Genomic DNA, 21020 nt, shown 5'->3' on the forward strand with positions numbered 1-21020 from the left:
TTTTAGTGAATAGCAGATTCAATTTTTTATTTGTAGTCTATTTAACATCAATACTTGTTCTATCTTTGTGATCAGGAAGGCTACTGGTAATGTTTAAAATACGCTTGGATTCTTTAGAAGCTGGAGGAAATATAGCATCAACAAACTGCCCTTTGCCCTTTGAAAAAAGTACTGATATCATGCTATGGTCCAAGAGCTAAAGGCTGAGCATATGGAGACTAGGGTGAGCAGATCTTTCAAGAAAGTATTCCTTAACAAAGGGATAATGAGAGGCCAGAAGGATCAGTGAACTGATGAATACCAACAGTGAGGGGAACACATTAAAGAGAAGAAAGAGCTTGCTTTCTATAGAGATAAATGTGGCCATATATCTCTTTGATATATTTGAAACTTTGAAAGTGAAAAGAAAGAGCTTTATTTAGTATAAAATTTACTGGTTCTTTGAGGAACAAAGGTAGAGCCAAACAAAGATGCTTCTATCAAACAAAGAATTTTGTACACTTTCCACAGGGGTTTGTGAAACTGCCTCACTGCATGGAAGGAACAACAAAATTTGCCGATTGCCCTGTTAATGATAGCAGTTCTGAATACTCGTGCTGAGTTTTTATCCTTATAAATCTTGTGCTCCCTTATGGTATAGGCTTGTCTACACAGGGAAATTAACTGCATAGCTATAGTGGAGTAACTATTTCACTCTTGCTATTCTAGCAGGATTCCTCTGTGTGGACACTCTATTCTGGAATAAAAGTAATTATTAATTATATAGTTGTAATTATAAAATAAATTATAAACTATTATAAATATATTATAAAATTTGAATATTTTATAAGTATTATTAATGAGTAATTAAATTGGGCTAATTATTCAAAAATTAAGTCACTTTTATTCTGGAATAGAGTATCCAGGCAGGGGAGTTATACGAGAATAGCCATTGCAGAATTGCTACATGGTCAATTTCCTCTTGTAGACAAGCCTGTGACAGGGTAAGATGGACCTCTTGAAAAGTTAAATTACTTGAAGAAGCTCATCTCTGTAGTGTAAGTGCTGGTGATCAAGTAAATCAGATTTTTTCAAGATATAAATACATGGCTTCAAAACCTGACCCTAGGAGGGAGCAGAAATGCATTATTTTACTGGCTTTTATACCATTACTCTAATTCCTTTTATGTTGGGCGAATTTTAATAGAAAAAACATTGGTGTTAAAAATCTAATTTTAGAATTAGTGTACCATCCAAAACTAGTCTACCAGAAACCTTATAGCAATAGCTCCCTGTGCTGTCACTCTGTAGATCTAACAAGCTAAGCGTGGGCATACTGGATCAGTATCGTGTAGTCATCAAAGATTGTAAGGAACTCCTCATAAGAGAGTATTAACTCCTGTATCCTGGCCATATTCCAGCTCAGTACACAGGGGTGGGAAGAAGGAGCCCCACCTTGCCTACGGCCTATATGAGGGCGGAGCAGAACTGCAGTATCTGAGCTTAGGGAAGTGCAGTTCCCTCAGTACTCCCCTCTTGTGCAGAACAGGCACTTGAATTACGTAGAAATAATATGCTGCAACCCTTAAACATCAATCCTGGGTAAAATAATGGAATGGTAAATGGAATGTGTAGAAATTTGTGCAGCATTCCCTTATGCACCAGGGAGCGCCAGAAGGCATTGTGAGTCTTTTAAGACAGAATGCTCCCATTGCTCACCCTGGGTGGCTGTGGCTTTATGCTGTTCCCAATGCAGGACTGTGCTGACACAGCTCTATCTAGCCCTTAGGGAAAATAACTTGTTCAGAATGTTCTGCACATGCCAAAAGAGGTAATATAACTCCATAAAATCAAACCCAATTTTCACCAAGATCATTTAAGGATGTTGTATTGGATGCTAAAAAGCCAAGATCACACGGATACAGAAAGGTTAAGGCAGGCAAGAAGCCATTCTGTTTAAAAGGAGATGTGGAAGTGGCAATAAAACATAAAATGATAATATACAAAGGATGGAAAAAAGGGGAAATTAATGGCAATGACTATAAATTACAAGTTTAAAAATGTAGATGATAAGGGCAGCTAAAGGAATCAATGAAGCATCAATGCCCAGTTGAGTTAAAGACAAAAAGTAAGCATTTTAAATACATATTAGGGGGGAAAACTAGGTCAGGTATAGATGAATGTGGTAAAATTGTACATAATGATGTAGAAAGAATTACCTATTGAATATTTCTGCCCTATTTTGTACTTGAAATGAAGCAGGAAAATATATCCATCCCATATGATGATGTTGATGAACTAGAAAGTTTACCACCTATAAGAAAGGAGGATGTGAGGCAGCATTTGCTAAAATTAAATATTTTCAAATAAACAGGCCTGGATAACTTGTATCTAAGGGTCTTAAAGAAACAAGCTGAGGAGCTCTCTGAACCACTAAATGTTAGTTTTTAATAAATACAGGAAAACCGAGGAAATTTCAAAGGATTGGAGAACGGCCAATGTAGTTTCAATATTTAAAAAGGATAAAAGATGACCCAGGAAAGAACAGACCAATTAGCCTGACATCAATCCTGGGTAAAATAATGGAATGGTTAATTTGGGAAACTATCAACAAAGAATTAGAGGTTAAAAATATAATTATGCCAGTCAGCACAGTTACATGGAATGTAGGACTTGTCAAACTAATATGTTGTCTTTTTGACAAGGTTATAGGTCTGGCCGATAAAGGCAAATGTGCTGACATAATATACTTGGATTTCTCCATGGCATTTGATTTAGTACCATGTGGCATTTTGATTTAAAAGCATGCATTACAGGGAAGTAACAGTGCACACAGTAGATGGATTAAAAAATGGCTGAGTGACATATTTCAAAATGTAGTTGTTATTGATGAGATATCAATGAGCAGGGCCATTTCCAGCAGGGTCCCCACAGATCAGCTCTTGGCTCAGCATTATTTAATATTTTTATCAATGATTTAAATGATGATATAAAATCTTTGCTAGTAAATTTTGAAGATGACAAAGATTGGTGGGGTAGAAAATAATGAAGAGGACAGGTTGCAGTTGCAGAGTGATCTGAATAACCTGGTTTAATGGTCATAATCCTATAAAATGTGTTTTAATACAGGCAAATCTAAAGGTAATACATCTGAGCACCAAGAACACAGATTATACCTAGAGGATGGGAAGCACTGTCTTGGAAAGTAGGGACTCAGAGAAGGATTTAGGGGTTATTATAGATAATTGCCTCAACATGTCAGTGCAAGGCTATGACAAAAAGGGCAAATGAGATCTTTGGATATCTGAAAAGGGGAGGATCAAGAAGAAATAGAGAAATGATCTTGCCCCTGTACACAGCATTGATAAGACTGCTACTAGAATTCTGTGTCCAGTTCTGGTGTCCATTCTTTGGGAAGGATGTGGAAACACTGAAGAGAATTCAAAGGAGGGCCACAACATGATCAATCAAAAATGATCCAGGGGCTGGAAAACAAAAGTATGATATTAGGCCTAAGGTGCTCAATTTATTCAGTTTATCAAAGAGAAAGCTGTGAGGTGGCTTGGTCACTGTGTATAGGTACTAACATATGGAAAAGAAATCTGATGGGGGGCTTTTCAATCTTGCTAGCAAAGGCATAAACAAGATCCAATGTCTGGAAGCTGAAGTTAAACAGATTTAGCCTAGAATTAAGCTGTCATTCCCTAGCAGTGAGGGTAAATAAAACTTTGGAGCAGCTTACCAGAGGAGGTGGTGGCAGTCTCACCATAGCTTGGAGTCTTTACAACAAGGTTAGACATCTTTCTAAAAGATATGCTTAAATCCAGCTTTGGGCTGGATAGTCTTGGGGATCCCTTCTGGCCTCGGAATTTATGGATCTATGAGCCCCACTGTTCATTCCCTTCCTTTTTGGGCTATGGAGAGAACGGGGTGCCTGCATTGCCCTCAACATGCTCATAACACTTGCAGCTCGACGACTATAATCAAATCCCATGCTCCAGGGATTCAGCCAATCACCTGCTGGGGGTCAGGAAGGAATATTTTTCTCTGATACACAATTGGCCAGATGTATTTTAGGTTTTTTTCCCCTCCTTTCTGTGAAGCATCAGAAATTGGTCATAGCTGGACTAGGACACCAAGCAATGTTGACCAGGGCTCTGAGGTGGTGGAGAGAACTCACTTTCTTAGTTGCCTAGCTTGTGTGTCTTGCCCACATGCTCAAGTTCTAACTGATTGCCACATATGGGGTTGGGAAGGAATTTTCTCTGGGTCAGATTGGCAGGCACCTTGGGGGTTTTTTGCTTCCTTTGAAGCATGAGGTATGAATTGCCTGTTATGATCATAGACTTTAAGGCCAGAAGGGACCACCAAGTCATTTTATCTGATCTCCTGTTCATCACAGGTCATCAACACCACCCAGCACACTCAACCCATCAACCAAAATTAGACCAAAGTATTACAGCCCAGAAAAGACTAAACTATTATCTGGGTATATCTCACCTAATCAACTCCTTGCCATTCCAGGGGCTGGGGTATTGGTGGCACCTGTGTCTCCCCTGGTCTCTGTCTATGGCACACAATAGTTGAAGTGAGATCCTTGGTTTAACTAAAGTCATTGGGTTCAACATAGGGGTATCTGAGTGAAATGTAATGGCCTGTGATATACAGGAGGTCAGACTAGATGATCTACTGGTCTCTTCTGGCTTTAAACTCTATGAAACCATGAAATTATGAAAGGCATAAAGCACTTTCTAACTATTTTCCCACCAAACACACCCAGTTTGGCACTACAGATGTTCAAAAACACCGCACTGACTTTTTTAAATAATGGGAAATGTGTATACTTTTTGCGCTCTTTCTTAAAAGTGGTTCAGCTACTTTTGTTCAAAGTTACCGAAAGTTTAACAGAGAATAAACATAAAAGGTTTCAACCCCCAAAATGAAACTTTGGGAATGTTAGGAGCAGCAGAAAACAGGGCCTTAAAATGGAAACACTAATGCAAGCTAACTATAGCTCTTACTAGTACTCCAGATATTAAGTAATTGTAATATATAATTAAAGTAAAATTCAGCTAAGAAAAAATGGTGTAAAACTAGTTTAAATTGGACAGGATAATAAAACTGAAGTGTTACATCAGTGTCATATGCAGGTTTGCTTTTTACAGCTGCTTTTGGTTAAACATCTATCTTTTCCCCTTGTTTGGAAGGAAAGACGATCCAGTGTCCTTAGTGGTATTAGACTAGACTCTGACGCAAGAAATATTTCTTTGGGAAATGCTGCAGGGGTGTTGTTGACAGACTTTACTGGTATCCTGTAACACTGGAAACATAATTTCATTCCTACAGAAGTTGGTGAATAGGAAGTCTTTCCCAAATGGCTTCCTATGAGATCATCATGAACAGGATGTGAAATAGAAGAGATTTATATGAAAACATCTGGAAAGTTTTCATGGACTGCATACATAAAGTTAATACTGATTTATTCAGCAATGCTGTCATAGTTATCTGTAAACCTGAAGATGCCTATAAGAATTTTGTCAAGACATGTTATCCTTACATAATACAAACATATACACCCTTATAAACAGCAAAGTGTTCAAAATACAAAATATAGTACTAATAATATAAACACAACTCATCTGAAACTGGAATACTCTTTCTCTCACCGCCTCCTTTGAAGATATATATTAAAGACACTCCTAAAATTCTTATCTTATTTCTCATTAATGAAGCAAGTGAAAGTAAGAAAGAAAGGCAATAATCTATCAGTATTTCTTCTCAATAGGTTTCTGTGTATGTGATTAGAATCTCGTGGACACTGACACAAGATTATCTTCTGATTCTTTTCCCCTGGGTAAATATAATGCATTGTATGCGAAACATGATATAAAAAGTAACTGGAAATCTAATCTTATATGAGGGTCTTTGTCCTCTTTTAAATTTCATATTTTATTCTAACTAAAATGTATTTGGTCAGCATGGATATTGTTTTTGACTTATTTAACCTGCTAGATGTTGCTGGTACAATATGCATCACCCAGACAAAGCAGATCAGACAATACATGCTAGATGTATCATAGGCATTTGGAATCAGAGTCAGCTACAAAGTACATACCTATAAAGGACTTTCTGAAAGAACACTCTTTGGCCCTTAACTCTATGAGACAGGAGTTATTTCATGTCCTGAGCACAATATAAGAAATTTCTGATGCTAATTCCAACATTAATTCCATCTGTGCCCTTGGACAAGTCATGAAGTACAAAATTTCCATTAATTTCGGGTGTCTCCATTTTTGGATTTCCAGCTGGAGACACCTAGGACCCAATTTTCGGTAGCACTTAGCACACACAACTTAAAAGGGCCTGATTTTCAAAGGGCAGGTATTCAGTGAGCATAAGGCCACTTTAAAATGGCTCAAATTGGGCCCCAAAAATGGAAACAGACAGAATTTGTGAACATTTCTGAAATGTTGGGCCTTAGGGTCTGATTTACTGAGCACCCACAACTACCATTGGCCTCAGCTGGGAACTATTGCTCTCAACATCTCTGAAAATTAGTCTCTATTTTGTCTTAAACTGAGTACATAGTGGCATCATATCTCTGTTTCAGTTTTTCCCCACCTGTAAAATGGAGGTATCTACCCATCTGAAAGGATTGTTTTGGGATTAGTTAATGTTTGTAATCTGTGTGGAAGATTAAATGAACTGTATAAAGCATGTGAAGTTATTTTAAATGTATTGCCTTTTCCTTCAGTTTCTTTACTGGTCGGTTAGAAAATGGGGAGGCTTTAAGGAAAAAATTAATTGGTTGATAAAAGTTGCAACCTGTAGAGTTACAAGACAACCATTACATGAATCAGAGTTTGTTAGCCACACTGAGGCCTCTTTCACATTCATATTATTCCAGAGAAAAAGAACAAACAGGAAAAGAAACACTGGTAGCGCCAGAATCTTAAAATCTCCAGTCCGCAGCTTTAAGCTCTATTTCCGTTTGAACCACAGAATTTGCTGAGCAAAGTCTTTGAAGTTGCTCAGGCTTGGGTTCAAGCCACTCTCAACTCAAAGAGGAAAGCAATGATTTATAAAAACAAAAACAAAACAAAAAACAAGCAAAATATTTTTTATTCTAGCTGCATCTCAGTTTTGATCTAGGTGTTGGCTTATACAATTAAATACTAACAACGAGGAGTCCTTGTGGAAACAAATTTATTTGGGCATAAGCTTTCATGGGATATAACCCACTTCATCAGATGCAGGAGTGGAAAATGCAGTAGAAAGGTATAAATACACAGCACATGAAAAGATGGGAATTGCCTTACCAAGTGGGGGGGTCAGTGCTAACGAGCCAATTCCATTAAGGTGGAAGTGGGCTATTCTCAACAGTAGACAAGAAGGGAGGAAAAATCACTTTTGTAGTGCTAATGAGTTCAATGTAATCAAGGTGGCCCATTTCAAACAATTGACAAGAAGGTGTCAGTATCAGCAGGGGGAAAATTAGTTTTTGTAGTGACCCATCCACAAGGACTCCTCGTTGTTTTTGCTGATAAAGACTAACACGGTTACCACTCTGAAACCTGTCACAATTAAGTACTGGGGGACTTCAACTACCCAGACATCTGTTGGGAAAATAACACAGCAGGGCACAGATTATCCAACAAGTTATTGGAATGTATTGGAGACATTTTTTTATTTCAGAAGGTGGAGACCACTACCAGGGGAGAGGCTGTTCTAGACTTGATTTTGACACACAGGGAGGAACTGGTTGATAATTTGAAAGTGGAAGGCAGCTTGGATGAAAGTGATCACAAAATGATGGAGTTCATGATTCTAAGGAATGGTAGGAGGGAGAATAGCAAAATAAAGACAGTGGATTTCAAGAAGGCAGACTTTAGCAAACTGAAGGAGTTGATAGGTGAGATCCCATGGGAAGCAAGTCTAAGGGGAAAAACAATTGAAGACAGTTGGCAATTTTTCAAAGAGACATTATTAAGGGCACAAGAGCAAATATCCCACTGCATAGGAAAGATAGGAAGTATGGCAAGAGACCACCGTGGCTTAACCAGGAGATCTTCAGTGATCTAAAAATAAAAAAAGAATACTACAAAAAGTAGAAACTAGGTGAAATTACAGAGGATGAATATAAACAAATAACACAGGTTTGTAGGGACAAATTTAGAAAGGCCAAGGGACAAAATGAGATCAAACTAGCAAGAGACATAAAGGGTAACAAGAAAACATTCTACAAATACATTAGAAGCAAGAGGAAAACCAAGGACAGGATAGGCCCATTACTCAATGATGGGGGGGAAACAACAACAGAAAATGTGGAAATGGCAGAGGTGTTTAATGACTTTTTTGTTTCAGTTTTCACCAAGAAGGTTGGTAGTGATTGGACATCTAACATAGTGAATGCCAGTGAAAATAAGGTAGGATCAGAAGAGACTAAAATAGGGAAAGAACAAGTTAAAAATTACTTAGACAAATTAGATGTCTTCCAGTCACCAGGGCCTGATGAAATGCATCCCAGAATACTGAGAAGCTGAGAATACTCAAGGAGCTGACTGAGAAGATATCTGATCCTGTAGCAATTATCTGAAAAGTCATGGAAGACGGGAGAGATTTCAGAAGACTGGCAAAAAAGCAAATATTATGCCAATCTATAAAAAGGGAAATAGGGACTGTGACAGGCTCAGTCACAGAGATCCTCTTGGCACTGTCACCTGATGTGCTGAAATTTCCTCTGAGCCCGTTTTCCCTGCCAGCTTGGGACTTCCAGAACCCTGCCTTGTTGAGCCAGACATGCTAGCCTGCTGCAACACAGAGCCAGGGTCTGGACCACGCCCCCAAAGCTGCTGGCTTTAAGTGAAAACAGCTCAGTGGGTTACCTATCACCAGCACCCAGACACCCAGCTCCTAATGGGAACCAAACCCCAAATAAATTAGTTTTACTCTGTATAAAGCTTATACAGAGTAAAGTCATAAATTGTCCACCCTCTATAACACTGATAAAGAGATATGCACAGCTGTTTGCTCCCCCAGGTATTAATTACTTACTCTGGATTTATTAACAAACAAAAGTGGTTTTATTAAGTATAAAAAGTAGAATTTAAGTGGTTTCAAGTAGTAACAGACAGAACAAAGTAAGCCACCAAGCAAAATGAAGCAAAAACACGCACGTCTAAGGCCAATACGTTAAGAAACTGATTACAGCTAATATCTCACCCTCAGAGATAGTCCAATAAACTTCTTTCACAGACTAGATTCCTTCCTAGTCTGGGCCCAATCCTTTCCCCTGGTACAGTTCTTGTTAGTTCCAGCAGACATTTCAGGTGGTAAGCAGGGTTTTCTCATGACTAGCAGCCCCTTTTATCCTGTTCCATCTCCTTTTATAGCTTTGGCACAAGGCAGGAATCTTTTGTCTATGCTAGTCCCCACCCCTGCCTCATCAAAGGAAAAGTACAAGGATTAAGATGGATTCCCACATAATGTGACATGGTCACATGTCACTGTAAGACCCCTAGTCTCAATTTTTCTTGGGTTGGCCCACACCTATACAGGAAGGATTACAGGTAAATAAAACATTTACAACCAATTGTCTGGGTCAATGGGAGCCATCAAGATTCTAAACCATCATTAATGGCCTACACTTTGCATAATTACAGTAGGACCTCAGAGTTATATTTAATATTTCTAGTTTTAGATACAAGAATGCTACATACATACAAATAGGATGAACACACTCAGTAGATCACAAAACTTTCTAATGATACCTTACAAGAGATCTTTTGCATAAAGCATATTCCAGTTACATTATATTCACACTCATAAGCATATTTCCATAAAACATATGGAGTGCAATGTCACAAGGACAACCCGGGGAATTACAGACAAGTAAGCTTAACTTCTGTACCCAGAAAGATAATGGAGCAAATAATTAAGTAATAATTTGCAAACATCTAGAAGATGATAAGGTGATAAGTAACAGCATGGATTTGTCAAAAACAAATTGTGTCAAACCCATCTGATGGCTTTTTTTTGACAGAGTAACAAGCCTTGTGGACGGGGGAAGTGGTAGACGTGTTATATCTTGACTTTAGTAAAACTTTTTTGATACTGTCTTGCATGATCGTCTCATAAACAAACTAAGGAAATGCAACCTAGATGGAGCTACTATAAGGTGAGTGCATAACTGGTTGCAAAACCATTCTGAGAGAGTAGTTATCAGAGTTTCACAGTCATGCTGAAAGGGCATAACAAGTGAGGTCCCACAGGGATCAGTTCTGGGTCCGGTTTTGTTCAATATCTTCATCAATGATTTAGATAATGGCACAGAGAGTACACTTATAAAGTTTGCAAATGATACCAAGGTGGGAGGGGTTGCAAGTGCTTTAGAGGATAGGATTATAATTCAAAATGATCTGGACAAACTGGAGAAATGGTCTGAAGTAAATAGGATGAAATTCAATAAGGACAAATGCGAAGTACTCCACTTAGGAAGGAACAATCAAAATGGGAAATGACTGCTTAGGAAGGAGTACTGAGGAAAGGGATCTGGGGGTCATAGTGGATCACAAGCTAAATATGAGTTAACAGTGTAAGACTGTTCCAAAAAAAGCGAACATAATTCTGGGATGTATTAGCAGGAGTGTTGTACGCAAGACACGAGAAATAATTCTTACGCTCTACTCAATGCTGATTAGGCCTCAACTGGAGTATTGTGTCCAGTTCTGGGTGCCACATTTCAGGAAGGATGTGGGCAAACTGGAGAAAGTCCAGAGAGAGCAACAAAAATGATTGATGGTCTAGAAAACATATCCTATAAAGAAAGATTGAAAAAATTGGGTTTGTTTAGTCTGGAGAAGAGAAGATTGAGGGGCAAAATGATAACAGTTTTCAAGTACATAAAAGGTTGTTACAAGGAGGAGGGAGAAAAATTGTTTTTCTTAACCTCTGAGGATAGGACAAGAAACAATGGGGTTAAATTGCAGCAAGGGAGGTTTAGGTGAACATTAGGAAAAACTTTCTAACTGTCAGGGTGGTTAAGCACTGGAATAAATTGCCTAGGGAGGTTGTGGAGTCTCCATCCTTGGAAATTTTTAAGAGCAGGTCAGACAAACACCTGTCAGGGATGGTCTAAATAATATTTAGTGCTGCCATTAGTGCAGGGGACTGGACTAGATGACCTCTCGAGGTCCCTTCCAGTCCTATGATTCTATGACTTTATTATTACTATAGTATTTTCTTAAGACCTCAATATTCTGTAGATGAACCAACACACACCCAGGGCATGTGGCTTTTATGATGCAATTGCACTTCTCAAATGCTGGAAAATACTAGTTTTCAGAATCATGTGCCACTATGAAGATAGGGCATGTGATTACTAGTAATGGGTGAGCCTCAAAAGACTTCCTTGCATCCACTGCATAGTTGATAATTTTCAGAGGGTGAAACCATGGCCCCACTGAAATCAGTGGGAGCTTTTTCAGGATTTCAACCAGAACGTACAAGACATCTGTTTCTATTTCCTTGAGTTCAGTAGCAAGTCAGCAGGATCAAGTGGGAGGTTAACAGTTCCTGGCACCCTTGGGACATATGACCTGACAGGGTGGAGAAGTAGCCATTAGGCTCCCTCTCAAGAGACTCTACACCAAAAGTAGCCATTAGGCTCCCTCTCAAGAGACTCTACACCTTCCTGACTACAAAGGCTTCCTGAATAGGAGGACTTGATGTGCAAGTAGGAAAGCAGATTTCCCAATCATCTTCTAAATATGAGACTCAATGTTGGAGGCAGGAGTGGGCTGCTTGCCCATGTTCCTCTCAGGTGATCTGACATTGTATGCTAGAAGTTAGGGAATGGATATGTGGATCATGTTGGAACATTCTCAGACTCCCAGACTGGACAAGGGAAAGGAAAAGGTCCTGAACTGAACTTTCCTGATCATTGAAAAAAGGATAGAGTTTGGTTAGAAGCATGAGTGAAGGTTGGATCAATTCTTATTTAACCAGAGAGCTTCATTCTTCCCCAGCAGCTAACTTAGAACTGCAGACCCTAAACCATGCTCTTCCTTATGTAACTCTTGCAAAGGACATATCAACTGAGAGTAGGGTTGCCAGCTGTTGTCAAAAAGGGATTCTGGTGGCTCTGGTCAGCACTGCTGAACAGGCCATTAAAAGTCTGGTCTGAAGTGCAGTGGGGCTAAGGCAGGCTCCCTGCCTGCCCTGGCTCTGCGTGGCTCCCAGAAACAGGTGGCATTCTCCTAGGTGGAGGTGCGACCATGGGGGCTCTGAGTGCTGCCCCCACACTGAAAGCTAGCTCCACCATTCCCATTGGCTGGGAACCGTAGCCAATGGGAGCTGCAGGGCAGTGCCTGTGGATGGGGATGGCGCGCAGATCCACCTGGTCATGCCTCTGCCTAGAAGCCAGGAGGAAATGCTGGCTGCTTCTGTGAGCCGCCTGAGGTGAGCACTACCTGGAGCATGCACCCTGAACCCTTACCTGCACCCCAATTCCCTGCCCCAGACCTGAACCTCTCCCACACTCTAACTCCCTCCCAGAGCCTGCACCACACACACCCTCCTGCATCCCAAACCCCTGCCCCAGCCCTGAGCCTCCTCCTGCACCCCAAATCCTTCATCCCCGGCCCCACACCAGAGCCCACACCCCCAACTGGAGTCTTCACCCCCCTGCACCCCAACCCCCTGCCCCAGCCTGGAGCACCCCCACACCCTGAACCCCTCATTTCTGGCCCTGCCCCAGAGCCCACACTCCCAACCCACAGCCCATATCCCCTCCCACAGCCTATCCCCCTGCCCCAGCCTGATGGCCCCTCCCACACTCCGAACCTCTCATTTCTGGCCCCACCCTGGAGCCTGCACCCCCTCCCGCACCCCAACCCCCTGTCCAGTCTGGTGAAAATTAGTGAGTGAGCAAGGGTCAGGGAGAGCAAGCAACGGAGGGAGGGGGGATGGAGTGAGCAGGGACATGGCCTTGGAGAAGGGACGGAGTTGGGGCAGGGCCTCGGGAAGGGGCGTGGCAGGGGCAGGGCAATGGTGTTTGGTTTTCTGCAATCAGAAAGTTGGCAACTTTAACTGAGAGATCAGTCTCAGCATAGGAGGTGCAGCAACAAACATAGATATTCAGAAACCAGCAGCATCTTTGCAAACTGGTGGCCTGACTCAGGAGAAAGAAAACACACAAAGAAGAAAGCAAGGGTTTTCCTCAAAATATAATGGTTATAACCAGAGCAGAAGACTTCACCCACACCTTCCACCTGGGTTTCAAACCAATCCTATAACCCGGAGTGTGGCTCTTGACCTTCTCAAAGGCATTCTTCCAATCTGTCTCTCAGTCATCCCATTTGCATTCTTTCCTTGAGCATCTGTGTAAGGATAAAGGGAAGCTGAATCCTTGTTTACTGGGGACCTGGCAGAGCCACTAGCCCTGTCACGCATCTTAAATAGGTTTGGAATCCTACAAGTAATTCAATAAAAATCCAAATTACATCCAGGAATTACTATGACCTGGGTGATAATTTCACTCAACCAGTTTCACATGAGAAATCAACGACAGAGACAATTGTATACCCAAGTTTCAGAGTAACAGCCGTGTTAGTTTGTATTCGCAAAAAGAAAAGGAGTACTTGTGGCACCTTAGAGACTAACCAATTTATTTGAGCATGAGCTTTCATGAGCTACAGCTCACTTCATCGGATGCATACCGTGGAAACTGCAGCAGACTTTATATACACACAGAGAATATGAAACAATACCTCCTCCCACCCCACTGTCCTGCTGGTAATAGCTTATCTAAAGTGATCATCAAGTTGGGCCATTTCCAGCACAAATCCAGGTTTTCTCGCCCTCCACCCCCCCCCCCCCCCACAAATTCACTCTCCTGCTGGTGATAGCCCATCCAAAGTGACAACTCTCCACACAATGTGCATGACAATCAAGTTGGGCCATTTCCTGCACAAATAGATAAGATAAGCTATTACCAGCAGGACAGTGGGGTGGGAGGAGGTATTGTTTCATATTCTCTGTGTGTATATAAAGTCTGCTGCAGTTTCCACGGTATGCATCCGATGAAGTGAGCTGTAGCTCACGAAAGCTCATGCTCAAATAAATTGGTTAGTCTCTAAGGTGCCACAAGTACTCCTTTTCTTTTTGTATACCCAAGAATATTAGCTGCCTGATTCAAATGGTGTATATACAAATTCATATATCTCAGAATCACCAAATTCTTTCAAATAATCAATGGGTAAGAAGTTCTGGGTTAAAGCTGTGTGAACTCTGCTAGAACTGAGCTCTAAGGCTACAAGAGCATGTAAACTTAACAGTGCTTCCCAAAACAACTGATTTGATGTCTCTGATGAATGGTTAAGCCTTCCCACTATGGGTTTGTGTGCTTGCTTAGTTAAATAGACTGCAATTCATCTAAAGTTCACTTTAAATCAATACATGCAATAAAATCTCGAGAGGGAAAAACCACTCCAAAACTTTGGGGTTTGGAACATTATTCAAGCACAGAACATTGGCTACCTTCAAGGTGGGGAAACAAAACATGAAATTATTCAGTGGAGGCCAGCACAATCATTTGAATTTGGCACCCAGACCAATGCAGAGCTACTGTGTAGGAAATAAGGATGAAAAATAAAATGAGAGCAATGAATTGACCAGAGTATCAACTGCAAATAGTGACAGCTAGCAACAATATTTAATACTGATATAGCACTTGTCATCCTCAATGCACTTTACAAAAATTAACTGTTTAAACCTCATAAAAAAGGTATCATTATCACCCCAATTTTATGGATAAGGAAACTGAGGTCCAGAGGTTAAGGACCTCAAAGTCTTCCCCAATTCCTGTGACTGAAGGAAAGCATGGTTTTGCAGATCCAGACTGGGGGGGATGCAGCAGTAGGTGTTCAGAGTTTAGACAGAGTGCTCCCACTCCAAACAATTTTATGGGAGCTCCATGGGCTTTAAAATCCAGAAACAAGGAGTAGGAGCTAGGGCAGAAATGGGCAGGATTGGAGGGTGGATGTCATGTCCCTGTCAGGTACTTTCCAGCAAACCTGTGGGGAAAGCCAATGTGAGTTACCAGAAACAGAGTGTTCAATAATTTGCGTTGCTTCCCCTTTTGTGTTAGGGAAATCACAGACCCCCTGGGTAACCATAGACAGGATACCTTCTGACTCCAGGAAGACAGCAATAGTATGCAGGCAAGGGTCTCCATGCAGAATCCCATTTAAGATGTTGGACCCCAGACTTATTCTGTGGTCTCTGAGGCATAAACATGTAAACCAAGTTCCCACATGATTTGTGGAGGTTCATGAATGAAGTCAGGAGTCAAATTGGGAACAGATGTATGTTGCTAAGAAAATAAACTGCCAATAAAAACTGTGCAGAAAAGCTGGGTCCCATGTTATGTGCAAAATGATTAATGATATATGTATATACATCTGAGCAAGAAAGATACATTAGCTCAAAACATGATGGGGACACATTTTAAATGCCTGGGATGCTATTACAATCTATGTAACATTTTGGCTTGATATTTTTACCAGGTGTGCAATTAACCCTTTGGAGGTCATGCACCTGTATGGTATAAACTGAACACTCAGGTGGTAGGCAGTCTCGAGACTTGCCAGTATTCTAAAGGGTTAATGGAAGTGGATTGATTTTTGCTGGGTGACTTCTTTTTCTAGTTAGTGGGAAATGAAGGCTTTTATTTAGAAAATTTAAAATAAATCTGAATTCAATCCATACACTACTGATATTATCTGTGCTATAACTGAGAACCTAATGGCAAATGGATTTCTATATAATACTGAAGAAGTGATCTAAGTAGAAGAGCAGCACACAAAGTGACACACGAGAAGAAAGGACAATGTCTATCATCATTCAATCTTTGCACTATAAAAGGCAGGAGGAACTGAATGCTAACTCACTTTGGGTGAAAACTACACCATCCTCCTTCCCCCTCATTGTCTGTAACAGTCTGAAGTAAATGGGGCCATGTGGAAGTTTGGGTTGGAAATCCTCTTCCCCTGGCCAGAGCAACTCCTTCGCCTGAGCTCAAATAGGGGCTGAACCCCTTTCATACCAACTACAAGGAGGTTCCTGGCCAGTGGAATCTTGATTACCTAGAACTGGTGACCACACCTTTACCCTCTAGAGACCAGGGACTCGGACTCTCTTCTGTGCATGAGTGGGTAGCTCGTCCCTCAGCACAGTGGAACCGTGGTAGATCTGTTGTGCTGGGGGCTTTCTGGGGACTGAAGAGCTGTGGATGAATTTCACCCTTTGAACACTGGATATTATAGGGTAAAGCAAGGGGTTGCTGAAAGGGGCTGGTTTAAAAAATATCCACTTTGGGGGGGAAATCAATAGTTCTAGGAGCTCCTATTAAAGTTTCAAACATAAAGAATTCCCCCCCCCCGCAAAAAAAATTTATACCACATGAAGTTTCAGATTTTTTCTCACTGACATCAGTGGCTACACTTGTGTGAGTAAAGCAAGCAGGATTTGGCCCACAATAATGATAGGGCATCTGCATAAATGTAATGAATATGACTACTAAGGGCCTGATTTTACAAGGTATTGCACACTCCTAACTCACACTGACTTCAATGGAAGTTGAGGGTGCTCAGATGCTTGGATCAGACACTCTGCATGTAAAGACCTTTCTTACTGTAAAGACCTTACTCCTAAAAGTAAGTGCTTCACTGCCACTTAAATTCTTTTTGTACAAGGAAAAAAGCTGTATCACTTTTAAAAAGAAAGTGAAATAATGAACAATGCTCCCCGGGCACAACAGGGGTCTTTTTGGATGAAAACAAGACTTACACAAAGAACTAAGGACAAGTTCAGAAGCCACTTTAGTCTATTTTGTGACTAAAACCCTATCTTGCAATTTGATCCACTTGGATGGTTCCTTGAAAGCATTGGGGTTCCGCACAGGTGCTGGGATCCGCCCACCTGGAACCCACTGGTGTCAATGGACCTTCACATGAGAATAAGGTCCACTTGCATGGATCAGACTGCAGATTACAAGTCTAGAAGAGCACTCATCATACTTATCTTTCTATTTAAGTCACAACAGTTATGGCAGCGACTCTGGTAGAAGTCACTGGCAAAATGCCCATTGGTTTCAGCAGAAGCAGGCTGGGTCCTTTGTTACTGAAAACCCATTCTCCAGTAATATGTCTTGGAGCATCATGTTTCCCAAGAATTAGGAACAGGCATAATAATTAAATCTGGCAACAGTTATTTGCAAATACTTATTAAATGAAAAATGACAATATTTACAAACAATATTATCCACAGAATAATATCTGACCATCTAATGAGGTGGCTGAATATGATGAATAGTTTTTGCAAATTATTTGAGAGAAAAATGGTCCAAATTAGAAGAAATGATTTGACCTCTCTAATGATAATATACTTAGATAATTTAGCACAAACAATCATAAAAAATCCATTGTAGCTCACAAAAAAGAGATTAGATCTCTCTTTTCCCTGGACACAATATTTGGCATGAAGTCTATAGTTGCAACAAGGCAGAGGGTTAGATCAAAAGGTCCAGAAAATGTATGTGGTTAATTGAAGCAAATATTTCTGGCAATGCATACAGATAAAGTTTACATTACGTCTCCTTGGTGTTTTGGAAATTTTACATATACCAAAAGATTGTTTTCCACACATTACACCAACAGCAGGAAGAAATAGAAAGATACACACTGTGGGAAGACCAACTCAATGAAGATAAGAAGATTCGAGCACATAAAAGCTCATTTCTAGTGCATTCATAGCACAATTCTCAAATTAAAAAAATGTTTCATGTTATTCACTGGCCAATCTTTTCAAAAGTGACTAGAAATTTTGGGTGCCCAACTTGACACACCTTCAAGGGACCTGGTTTTCAGTAGTTGTAGAGGGAGGTGTCTTATGATGGCTACTCAAAACACTAACCACTTTTGAAAAAGTTGGTGACCGGGATTAAAATGCTTATAAAATAGGGAGTAATTATCAATCAAACACAGATTCCATGTCAAGACTCTGATACCATACAAAACAATTGTGGAAAGTCAGACACTGTGGACCAGGTTGTCATTTCAACTAAGGCCCTTTTATATGACTGGCAGCACAAAGGGGCCTGAAAGCAGAAGTAAATTGCATTTGTACTCACTTTGCACTGACAGAATGATATAAAAGAGACTTACTATAATGAGAACCTGGCCCTGTATTTATTAGATAATGTTTGTAAAGCACTTTGGAGATGACAAGCCCAGGGACTTAAGACTGAGGTCCTTACTCATTTTCTACTCAGGAGAACATCCTTTGAGTAGGAGTTATTGATCTTATAATACTCCCCTACTACAGTGACCATTTCTAACCCAATAACATTTTATTTTATTTTCCAAAAGGGAAAGGAGTATGTAGATGCAAACATATACTCATTAACAAAAAAGTTAAAATACATATACAGAGAAACCTGTCTTAAGCAATTAGTCAAGGAAACAGCAAAAGTTAGTTGCTTAGTAGAGGTTGTCTTCTTAAAGGGCAACCAAAATTGTACTGGAAACCTTGGACTACTTCAAAGGTGTCCCGTTAACAGAGGTAATTGTGTGTTGGACTACTGCTCTTATTCTATACAGTCTGTAATTTATATAGAGGCCAACAGTGGAGATAATGAAATATCAGATATTACAGTTAAAGTAATAATGATACAATCAAGGAAGAAAAAATAGCATTTCTTCAAAGGTATTTCATTTTCTTTGAAACATAATTCAATCCTACATCTTTTACAGATCTCAGTGCACCAATTGACTATTGCTACATTTCAACCTGATTTCCACTTTAGGACTATGAAGGAAACCCCTTCAGGAGGATTCATTTGGAGAATTCCCTGTGTTGACCACTGTATCCAGATTAAGAAAAGGAGTACTTGTGGCACCTTAGAGACTAACCAATTTATTTGAGCATGAGCTTTCGTGAGCTACAGCTCACTTGCATCCGATGAAGTGAGCTGTAGCTCACGAAAGCTCATGCTCAAATAAATTGGTTAGTCTCTAAGGTGCCACAAGTACTCCTTTTCTTTTTGCGAATACAGACTAACACGGCTGTTACTCTGAAACCTGTGTCCAGATTATCACTATGACTCATCACTCCCCAAACCAGACACAAGCACAGAGGCAAAGATTCTGTCTTCATTGCCACTTAAATTTAAAGTAAGTTTGCTGAACTAGCAAATAATTCAGTTCAAGCATGGTTTAATTAGTTAATGCTGCCAACCATTTTAGAAACTTTGTTCTGGCCTTCTGTCTTGGATTGTCTGACAGATTTTATATTTTAAGTGAGTATAGAGGAGGCAAAGTTAGTTTAACATATGCTAAGGGCCATGGAAGAGAGCTGTGATAGAAAAAGCAACTAACAATGGGTGTAAGCCATCTATCCCTTACTTCAGCTTGTAAGCAAAGGATAATCAGAACGGTGCACAGAGCTCCAGTTAGTGCTTATGCAGGGAGGCAAGAACAAGTGATTTACGTGCCATCAGTGAAAACGGTTTCATTCGCATAAGTCTCATTTACCCTTGTCTATATTTGAATGCAAACATATATGTACATGGCTGATACAATGTATAGTAAGTATATGTTATCGGTATGGTAACCTTCATTGTAATAGTATCTAAGTGCACTGGACATAGTTTAGGGCCTGATCCAAAGCCTTTCAATGGGAATCTTTCCTTGTATCAAAACTTGGGGGTGTCTGAAATGGGAATTTACTAATGTGGGCCTCTCTCTATTTAGTAGGCTATAAGGAAATGTGGATAAATGACTCCTATAATAGAAAGACTGGCCTATACCTCAGCCTTTTCTCAAAATAGGCTGGAAGGTTGGGATTTGCAAGCATGCATAGTGCTCTACATCAGTTTAATTAATTTGTTTCCCTAAAAGTGTTGTTAGACGAAAGCAAAATTTTCTTGTAAATCCTTTTCTTTCTGTTTATATAACTTTATCATGTTGTGGGTTGAGTGAGTAGCATTGACAGAGAACTAAATTATTCTCAGACCAAGAATAATGTATTTGGGCTTCCTTTTTAATAACAATGATCTGTTGTAACCAAATACTTCACATCTGAAATAATGGTTTAAAATCTTGGCTACATTTACAAGATAAGCCTTAATTTTGTCAGACAGTATATTCAATCAATCTTTTCCCATATTAAAAAACCCAAACATCTAATTGTGAGCCCAAATATTTGAAATTGGGACACGTACAAACTGGAGAAAGACCAGAGCCACACGATTCAACTCTGATTCCACATGTTCCAAAGTTCAGGGGGTGTGTCCGGATTTGGGGTTTTGGTTTGGCCCCTCTTACTTTTTTTTAATACAACATAAATTGTCTGGCCTAGTTTGTTTTATACACACTTTGCTCCTTTTATTTTTGTAGGTACTGGGTAAGCAATAGAGGAACTGAAACATTGTCAGAAATAATGAGGGATGCAATCAGACATTGTCATGCAAAAGAACAAACAAAATATGTTTTATCATAAGAAAGCCAGAATGTATCTAGAAGTTTATTTAAACACAAAAGATTTGTTGATTATTTAAATTATTTGTTAATATCAATTACCAAAAGGCAGTTGGGTGCTGTACATAAAAAAGAATTTACATAGGGTGAAATTCACTTCTGTGTAGAGGGGCAGACAAGGCCTATAATTAAAGCTATGAATCTGTCATGGAGAGGTCACTGATTCCATGATTTTATGAGCCCTCCATGACTTCTTGAAAATACCAATAATTCAGCTCTGGGCAGTGGGGCTCGGGCTCCGGCTTCAGCCCTGGGCTGCAAGGCTCCAGCTTCAGATTTGGGTTTTAAACAGCTTTGTGGTGGCCCTCTGTCCAGATGAATTTAATCCCTATTAATAAAAACAGACTAGTGTCTGAGGTATAGGTTCCCCAGCACCAGCGCTACTCTCCTGCTCGCCAATCTGTGCAAACAGAATGTGTGATGAGATAGTTATGAGACAGTGAT

The sequence above is a fragment of the Lepidochelys kempii genome, chromosome 1 (genome assembly GCF_965140285.1).
Source record: "Lepidochelys kempii isolate rLepKem1 chromosome 1, rLepKem1.hap1, whole genome shotgun sequence".
Classification (NCBI taxonomy): Eukaryota; Metazoa; Chordata; order Testudines; family Cheloniidae; genus Lepidochelys; species Lepidochelys kempii.